General features: G+C 45.5%; 1 pseudogene; it reads left to right on the forward strand.

Moving 5' to 3' along the window:
* The first annotated feature begins 218 nt into the window (after positions 1-218).
* Positions 219-2,042, forward strand: LOC136533055 (annexin D3-like; annotated as a pseudogene).
* The last annotated feature ends 7,861 nt before the right edge of the window (positions 2,043-9,903 follow it).

Consider the following 9,903-nt stretch of genomic DNA (forward strand, 5'->3'; position numbering starts at 1 on the left):
AGAGGGCGTTATGGTCTTTTTGCGTTGCCTCAGTTGGACAACTGACGATGTTTCCTTAAAGATGTGACGGAAGTGTCAAGTAAGATTTTTAGTTTCGGTGTCAAATAAGAAAGAAGCATTATTTTTTGGGTTAAATACAAAATTTTCTCATATAAAATCCATCTTCCTTCGCCAATGCAACAGAATCGTATCGCCGCTCCGGGATCAGATCAGACATCATGTCCACCGTCGCCGTCCCGAGCCCTCCGCCGACCGCCTCCGAGGACGCTGAGAGCCTGAGGAACGCGCTCCAAGGCAATCCTAGTTACTACTAGCTTATTCTCCTGTGATCTTCCGATCCGCTGCTATCCAGCCATGAACACTGATCAATCCTATCAGCTTAGTCTCCCGTTACCTGAATTTATTGACAGTTTCAGTACTGACGACGCGGCAAATATCTCTTGATGCGCACTGCAGGATGGCGGGCGGACAAGGCCGCTCTGATCGGGGTGCTGTGCCGGCGCACGGCGGCGCAGCGGGCGGCGATCCGGCGCGCCTACGCCTTCCTCTACCGGGAGCCTCTCCTCAACTGCTTCCGCTACAAGCTCTCCCGCCACTGCCTCCTCTCCGTCGATTTCTGGGTAGGTAGTGTAGTACCTCCTGCTAGGACCCGTAGCTCCTGCGATAGATGCCAAGAACAAGAATCTCGCCTGCGGCCTGTCCCATCGTACTCCAGTTCATCATCAGACGACGGCATGCAGATCGAGTTCTCTGAACTTCCGATGCGTTTCTCTTTTTCTTCCATTTTCCTTTGTCGTTCATTCAGAAAGCGATGATCCTGTGGACGATGGATCCGGCTGAACGGGACGCGAACCTGGTGCACGAGGCGGTGAAGAAGAAGGAGGACGAGAGCTACGTCTCGGTGCTGATCGAGGTGTCGTGCGCTTCCACCCCGGACCACCTCATGGCCGTCAGGAAGATCTACCGCGAGCTGTTCAGCTGCTCCGTCGAGGAAGACGTCGCAGCGTCTTCTCCTGCGCTCCAAGAGCCTCTCAAGAAGGTACGTAAGATCGTGCGTGGAAATGTGGAATCTTCAGTCCAAGCTCCCTCGTCTATTTCGCTCCACGACGGACATGTTCAGAATGTTCAGACTTCAGAAGGGTCTCTGCTCCTGTGCTACACCTACACTACAGATGTTGCTCGGTCTTGTGAGCTCCTACCGCTACGCCGGCGAGCACGTCGACATGAGCCCGTTTATCTTAAAATCGACTTATTCGGCTTCTTTTTTCAGCCGAAACAGTGTTTTTTCTAACAACAATTCAGCTAGAACAGTATTGTTCCAGTCAAGTTTCGGCAAGCCGAACGAGGCCATGGACGTCGCGAAGCTGGAGGCGGCTCAGCTGTCAGAGGCCATCAGAGAGAAGCGCCTGCACGGGGACGAGGTTGCCCGGATCATCAGCACTCGCAGCAAGCCTCAGCTGAGAGCGACGTTCCAGCAGTACAAGGACGACCAAGGAACAGACATCGTCGAGTTGTCACGTTGAAATTTTGAAATCTTCAGCATTCTTGTGCATATGCCTTCAGCTGTTCGTCCATTCAGGATATCGGGTGCGGCGGCGGCGGCGGCAGGTAGGCAGGCAGCTCGCCGGGATGCTAAGGAGCGCCGTCCTGTGCTTAACGTCGCCGGAAAAGCACTTTGCAGAGGTAGGTGGGTCGGAGAAGCAGAGTGCGGCTCGCCGGCTCGGCAAACAGACCAGCACGACCGTCTCTCGCTGCCGTCGAGATGGCTGGCAAGGCTGGCGCTAACGTTCAGTGCGTGACTGCGTGTTTGTGTTGCTGATGGGCAGGTCATCAGGTACTCGGTCCTGGGACTGGGGACGTGCGAGGACATGCCCACGAGGGTGATCGTGTCGCGGGCGGAGGTTGACATGGAGCAGATCAAGGAGGAGTACAGGACGAGGTACGGGAGCGCTGTGAGCCTCGACGTCGCCGGCGACACCTCCTTCGGCCACAGGGAGATGTTGCTGGCCTTGCTAGGGGAGAGCGAATTTTTTACATTTTAGCCTTTTTTTTAGTTTATCACAAATAGACTTCTGGAGAAAAGATTTTAGAATATGGATTCTTAGCTCGGCGCCGTTGATGCTGGTGCCAAGCTAACACGTCTTGGCGCCAGCGTCTCTGGCGTCGAGCTCCTGGGCTCGACGCGAACGTGGAAGGTGATATGGCAGGGAGCTCGGCGTCAGTCACTCTGGCGCTTGGCGCCGAGCTTCCTGCCATTTAACCCGGCCCAAGTTTCGTACCCGAGCGTTCTTCCTCTTCTTTCTCCTTCATCTCGGGTTTTTTCTCTCTCCACTTCACCCTACCTCACGAATCGGCATATTGGACCTTGGAAAATTTGATTTGATCCGTAGATCTTCGAGAGCAAGGTATCATCGCTCCCCTCCTAGTTTTTTCGCATCGATTTGGTATATATTAGTCGGATTTTTTAACGTAATAATCGTCATCACTTAGGGTTTTATTCTATCCCTCGATATATGTATCATACAAACGTAGGATGATGCTAAGGCGTGAAAAAGCTATCAAACATAGGTGCATGTAGTTATGTTATGGGTTCAATGTTGTGCATCAAATGGGAAATCCTAGATTTAGGGTTTAATGTTAACTGCTTTCGGTTCTTAGGAAGAAATTGGTTGTATTGTAGTTATGGTTCTCATTGACATTTATTTGTGATGTTTTGATTTATGTTTGTTAAATTGCATCTGTTTTGTTAGATGCAAGAAATGTTTCGGCAGGAGTTTTGGTGAAAACGGTGTCGTCCTCGAGAATTATACCCCCGACGCGTCTAGCAAAGATACTCTCGTCCCTCAGGACCTTCCTGTCCCTAACTGTGACTGTACTTTCTCGGCCCATGTTTTTCAATCGAAACATCCGAACACAGCGGCGCGTTGCTTCTACACATGCAGTCGGTTTAATATAAGAAATTATTTCCATTATCCTTTTTCTTTATTTGTGTAAGTATGGTACTAATATTTTGTTAGAATCTCGTTGTGTAGGACCTATGAGAGGTGCTTTTTCTTTCAGTGGATCGACTGGTACAGACAAGTTTGATTCTAGTTACCTCCTTTTCGACGATTGGTTTAGAGGGAGACATCCACGTGAGCACTTTAAGCGGTGGGTTCCACCCCCTAACCCTCTGCCAATGACGGCTAAGGAAAAGCATCAAGCCATAGTTAGACGACTCGAGAAACCTCCTCTTGTGCGATTGTGGAGATCGAGCTATGATAATCCCTCAGAATACGTTGGAGTTTTCTGTGTCCAAACAAGCATGAAGTAAGTGCAAAATGTATGTGTTGAAATATTGAGCTATATGTGTTCATGTACTAATATCTACTTATTTAGGTGTTTTCAATAGCTGAAGTGTCGTTTCAATGAGTGGTTGTATGGTCCTAAGGAACTAATAGGCCAGAAGAACCGCGAAAGATTAAGGAAAAGAAGAAAGAAAGGGTAATTTACAAAGCACCTCATGTCATGTGCGAATGTGGTGTTAAATCCAACTATGACATAGTCCCTTCAGAGCTTGAAATAGGCCATTATTGCAGCCATATGGTTGAGTATGATAAGGTTGGTTATTTTTGTGGTAAACATGAAATCGTATTTTGTTTCTTTTGCTAAGACATATATGATATAATTTTTCGTTTGAATAAAGCACTAGGAAATGCAGGTGGGAATGTTATGATGGTCAAGCTAAGTTCTTGGATGAACTGAAGAAGAGGTAAGTAATTACACAAAAGAGGAGATATGGACCTGACTACGTCAACCTATTCATTAAATATCACAAAGAAAAGATGTGTGAGTTTGCTAGACCACGTGGTATTTGTAACCCGATCGATGTTGGGCTTAATAAATGGAGATTAGAGAGACGGATGCATGTTAGAGGAGAAGAGGGCAAGGAATGAGGCAAGAGAGGAGATAAGAGTACAGATGCAGGTCTTGAACGAGCATGTCGTTGCATTATATGCCAGTGAGTGCTTGAAAGCATTTTTTTGTTGCCTGATTTTAAATGTCATATAATCACGTTGCTAACTGATTGCATTTCATACATGAAGGGATTGGTTACAGCGAGGAAACATGCTACAGAGTTGGCTCATGCAAGGTATGAGGAGAAGAAGTTAGATGAGCATAGATCGCGAGTTGGTCGCACCGTTCAATCACCGATTGTGTTGTCTGATGAGGGAGACGAGGATGAGGACGACACTGGCAGACTGAGTGAGCTCATTGCTCTAGTAGAGGCGGGCTTACAGGCATAGGAGGCTAAGGATGATACTGGCAGACTGAGTGAGCTTATCGCTCTAGCAGAGGCGAGGTTGCAGGCGGAGGAGGCTAAGGAAGACACTGGCAGACTAAGCGAGCTCATTGATCTAGCAGAGGCGGGCTTACAGGCAGAGGAGGAGGATGATGCGTTCTTCACTCAGGCCGCAGCTGGCCGCAGATGAAGCGGAGGCCGCTTACTAAAAGCGACAGGTAGGTCAGAGCAACGCAGATGAGCTTGGCCACTAGCAATAGGGTTGTAGTAGAGGGACTGGTACTCGGATGATGAGTTGCTTACTCAGTATGTTTCAGACTAAGGATTTGGAAGTGCATTTGCCCCTATGTCTACTATTGGCACGTACTTCTAGTATTATTATGTTGTTTAATGTGGCATAGTATTGAACTTTTCATTATATGGTTGTTTTTCATTATTTATGGTCTCAATATTCCGCTTAATGTTACAGATGTATTGAAATGTGAATATGTGCTGCAAATAAAACCTAACGACGTATGGCATTATATAATTCAACACACGAAACACATAAAAATGACATGTGAGAACATATGCCGAACTTGGGTACAGAGTTTCCTTCAACTAAACCTAACATGCCTTAGCTAATTAAACCAAACAACAAACACATAGATGTGGCATGTGAATAAGATAAAGTCATCCTAGTAGTGTGGCCACATGGCAAATTGTGTTGCACCTTCTCCATAGTAGCCTCCCGTTATTGTTGTTGTTGATGGCAGGGGGTGACAGGGGAGGCCCCTTGTTCTTGTGGTTAGGGCAAGTGCAATATGGATCATTGCATAGTGCCTCCTTTAAATCGGCACCATTGTTGTTGTCGTCCTGTCCGTCGTCCTTGTAACCGCTGCTAACTTCCCTTTCTAGATCGAAGATACGGTCCTGTAGGTAGTAGATGTACTCCACATGCAGATAAATAGGTCAAGGATCGACCCACCTAGTGAATCTATAGTTTTCTTCGGCCAAGGAAGACTACAATAAGTATGTCGTGTAAGTTATATAGAAGAGAAACATATTGAAGAAACAAATAGTAATAGTAATTATCCATGCTCGTGGGCATTTGAAGAAACAACGACCTCCATCTATTCCCTCAGTGAACATCTACACTAGGCAGTCCTCACCATGTATGCATTTTGGCCATTTTTCTTTTCTTTCATCGTATCCTCTTAGTGGTGCATCTTTAGTGAAATCACTTTTGCTCTCAACTGGGAACCTCTCATAAAGAGCTTCCTCAAAGAAATCGGGACTAAGAGGACCCTCCCACCTAATGGTAGTTTCCTTCCCCTTTCCTCTCCCTCTGGACGATCCTCCAGACATTGGTACTACAACGAAAGAAAATGATGAGGAGTATTCTTCTTTCTTGTTGTGTGTGTGAATAGAGAGGAGTTAGTGGTTATTTATAGGTTGAGAGGAGGAATGGAGGCCTCTCAATGTGCCATGTCAGTGATCCATGTGCCTCTTCACCTCAGCCCTTGGATCAAACAGTAATAAGATGGATGGTAGAGATAGAGTGAAGTTGTACTTCCTTGCATGCCAGTACTATATCAGTGATGTGATAAATCGTTGATGTCCTTGTATCTAAAAAGTCTATTTTTATTGTCTGAAAAGCATAGATTCAGTTCACTGTTGCTAGGGTAACCATAGATTCATCTACAAAGCGTATGTACGATACGTTTGGATTATACACGTTCTAATAAATTTACAGTTAATCTATGTACTATATTTATGCCTTTTTAGTAGTGTAGTATGATTAGTGATTCACAGGAAAAAATTCGCAAGAGTTTCCCTTATTTTAGGAGCATCCACAGTTACAAACAGAGACATCATTATATATTTCAAACATTTAATCATCCAAGGAGCAAAATGCAACCACAACCAACATCACAACCAACATAATATGTACTGCACAGTCCACAATGTCCATACAGTCCCAAATAGTTACAGAAAAGTAAATACAAAATCTGTAATAGTGCATACTAACAATTACCACATCCCTCACTGCCTCCTACTCTTGCCCTTACCCTTGTGACCGAGAGCGCTCGTACCTGGAGTGTAAGGGTCACACGGACGGCATCGCCTAGTGCCTAGAGGCGGTGTAGGATGAGTCGAGGGAGCGTCATAGAGCTGAGAGGGGCCAAACTCCTTGTGCCTCTTCTCCACGTCGTCGTCGTCGTCTTCCTCGTCCTCATCCCCGTCCCCTGTAGCTGCTTGGCTAGAGGAACCCAAGCCTCCTCTACCTATGAAAGGAACGTATACATCTTGTGTCGTGTCTGTCCTACAACCACAACGACCAGCCACATGGCGTAGACGACATGACAACCTCTGTTGCACAAAATTATGTTAACTGAAAGAATCTAACGTATTAATGATATGTTTGAAAGAATATTTTTAATCTTATGTCCAAGAAGCTAAGCATGTAGTCGTCCCTGACTCTCGGTTGAATGCGCTCAATCTCTTCAACTGAGCATTTGAGTGTATTGCCCTGCAACAAAGTTCTCAGTAATAATACTTCTGAACAGATAGCAATGGATTTTGTTTTCTTTTGTACAAGAATCTAACGTATTATAAGGGTGATACGGCTCGAAGGTGGCACTAACTAAAATAGAAAACTCCTAATGTCGGTCCTAGAATGCCTAATGTACTATTGTGCAACTTAACATAGAAAAATAAGGCAATTGGCTGGGCGCGGCGCGATGCGGGCGCGGGCGGCCGGTGGAGGCGTGGGCACGGGCGGCGGCGGCGACGGTGGCGGCGAAGCTCGGCTCTGCTCTACTAGGGCGAGAGAGGGAGAGGAAGAGAGGGGTGGGCTCGACGCTAAGATCTATGGCACCGAGCTCGGCGCTAGAGTGACTAGCGTCGAGCTCCCTGCCATGTCACCTTTCACTGTTCAGCGTCGAGCCCAGGAGCTCGGCGCTAGGGACGCTGGTGTCGAGATGTGTTAGCTCAGCGCCAGCATCAATGGCGCTGAGCTAAGGGTCCATATTCTGAAATCTTTCCTCCAGGGGTCTATTTGTGAGAAACTTTCAAAAAATGGCTAAAATATAAAAAATTCAGGCTAGGGGGGCAGGAGTAACCACCACCCAAGTATGTAGCCTCTTCCTATTTCAGAGATCCAGAGCTTCGGTGCAATACTATAGTGCAAGTGTGCTATGTTCCTGGAAAAAGTGTTTTTTTACGGAGATAAACATTGGTTTTATACATAAAAACAATAACATCTTACAAAAGTGTAATATGTGGTTCCACTAAGTCATTTGTTTTCTTAAATTTAACTAAATTAGTAGACAACAGTATCAATGCATGTCTCTTGATAGGTTTAATATAAAAAATTCTCAAATTAATGAATGACACTTATTCGGTACACTAGTGCTTTTTTATTATTCGGTGAGCTTAAGATTTTATTGATTTAGTAAAAAAGGACTGTAACAACACTGTTGAGATGGAGATAGTAGGTCTCATCGCACCTCATTGGTTTAAAAGAGTTGTATCGCTTATTACCATACTCCCTCCATCCTATGATACTTGTTTTCCTAGCCTTTTACACGTGTCCTCAATTAGCTGTCGTTTTCACTTTTTCAATACACATTTCTCTTTTTACAATACAATCTCTACCTATATGGGCAAGTTTAGATCTCTCACCTAGTCACCTTTGTTGCCTCGTCTGGCCGAGCGACTCGCTCGGCAAAGCCAGCCTCGCCAACAGAGGCGAGCCAAACTGGCTCTCTTGACCAAGCAATGGTAAATCGAGTAAATAAAGGAACTAAACATTGTAAACTTTGCTTAGCAAGACAAGGTGAGCACCATCAAAGAATCCAAAGACGCCTATCTTTCTCCTCGTTTCCTATGCAAAACCCAATTTTCATTTCTTCCCAATTCCCGTGCCCTGTACTAAAATCTTATCTATTATGAGATAGAGGGAGTTTTGCAGTAATTGGGCTAAAAATTAAGCAAACAACATAAAAGTTGAGTCTGCCTAGTCAACAACTAAGCGTTTTAGAAGCTCCTAGCACTTGATTTTTTTCCATACATTTACAGTGTCTTTTAGTTATATTTACACTGTCTTATTACTATATTTATATTGATTTCTTTAGTGTACTTTATTGAACAGACTGATGTAATTTGGGGATAACACAACTTATTATAGATCTATGCAAATTTTTTTCAAAAAATTTACAAATTATTTCTATGGATCGTAGATATCACACAAATATATGCCAAATTATAAACAAATGTCATCAAAATCTTCACAAATTCTAGAAAAAATAACAAATTGCAGGAACATCCCGCGGCGGCGCCGGAGCTCGAAGGGGTCGCGCCTGTGCCCTGGGATGCCTGCTCGATGTTTGGCCGCGGAGAAGGGGCCGCCAGAGCTAGGGCAGGGGTGGCGCTAGAGCCCACGTCACCGCTTGGAAGTAGTCATGTCGTGCACCATCAGGATGAGGCAGGGCCTGCGCAACGGAGGGAGCATAGGCCCAGTCTGGGGAGGTGGCAGAGGGAGCAGTGTCCGGCCTGGTGGCGATGGCGGGGGAGCAGTGGCCGGCAGGGAAACAACAGCTAGGTGGGGTTCCTTCGAGGCGGCGGCGGCGGGCACGTGCTTGTGCGGGTGCGAGCGATGCCGCTGGGACTAGGCGTGCAAGATGCAACCATGGAATGGCCTGAAATTCGAGTGTCCCGGGCCTCTAAAACACTCGGTTATAAAATAGCATTACTCTAAAAAGTTGGAGTGCCTTGGACCCCACTAACAGTTGTACAAAAATGGATTTACATGTCTATTGTAAAACCGATGTTTCGTAATAGACATGTGGAATGGACTTGGACGTGGATGCTCAAGAGAGACATGCTTCTCCCTCATATCACCCTAGCACACACGACTAGTTGACCTTGGTACCTCCCTTCTTGGTGGCATAAGAGCAATTGTAGTCTATTGTGAAACCGATGTTTAAAAAAGAGAAGATCCGAGCATTCGGTTTTTTGCAATGCCACTAGTGAAGTTGGTTCCAAAAATCAAGCATCAAGGTATGCTCATGCATCGATGCCTAATGAGCTCAGTTAATATTTAATCCTTAAGAAAGAAAGCCAAGGGAGGGGCCAGGGGAAAGGTTGTCACCGAAAGAAACTGATAATCGATCCAATGAATTGGTCCATGTTATTATGACATCGATGTTCAACGCTCTAGCAGATAACAATTTTAAACATAGCATACTGGGTTTCATAAAAAAACGTAGCTCTGAATCGAGGGTTCAAACTTCGACTATATTATTGGTGCTGTAAAGAGAATTCATGCTCAACACTATAATTTGAATATGCAGGAACCTCGACGACACTGCCTTCGCTCCTACATATCACCTCGACGCACTTTAGCCCTCAACACTCCTCCTCCACATATGCAGTGTATCTAGTGCCGCTTTCTCTCCTTCCCCTCACCCACCATCCGATGCTCTCTTCCCTTGACCTGGCTCCCTATTGTTTTCTATTGTTCGACATCCCTACAAGATTTCCAACATCCAATTCAATGGACATTCAAATAAACATAATTTGTATTGTGCCTTACTTCAACAACAGTGTTGATTTGGTATTGGACCCAATTCAATTCT

This window comes from Miscanthus floridulus, unplaced genomic scaffold, assembly GCF_019320115.1.
Source record: "Miscanthus floridulus cultivar M001 unplaced genomic scaffold, ASM1932011v1 fs_776_3, whole genome shotgun sequence".
In the NCBI taxonomy this organism is placed as follows: Eukaryota; Viridiplantae; Streptophyta; class Magnoliopsida; order Poales; family Poaceae; genus Miscanthus; species Miscanthus floridulus.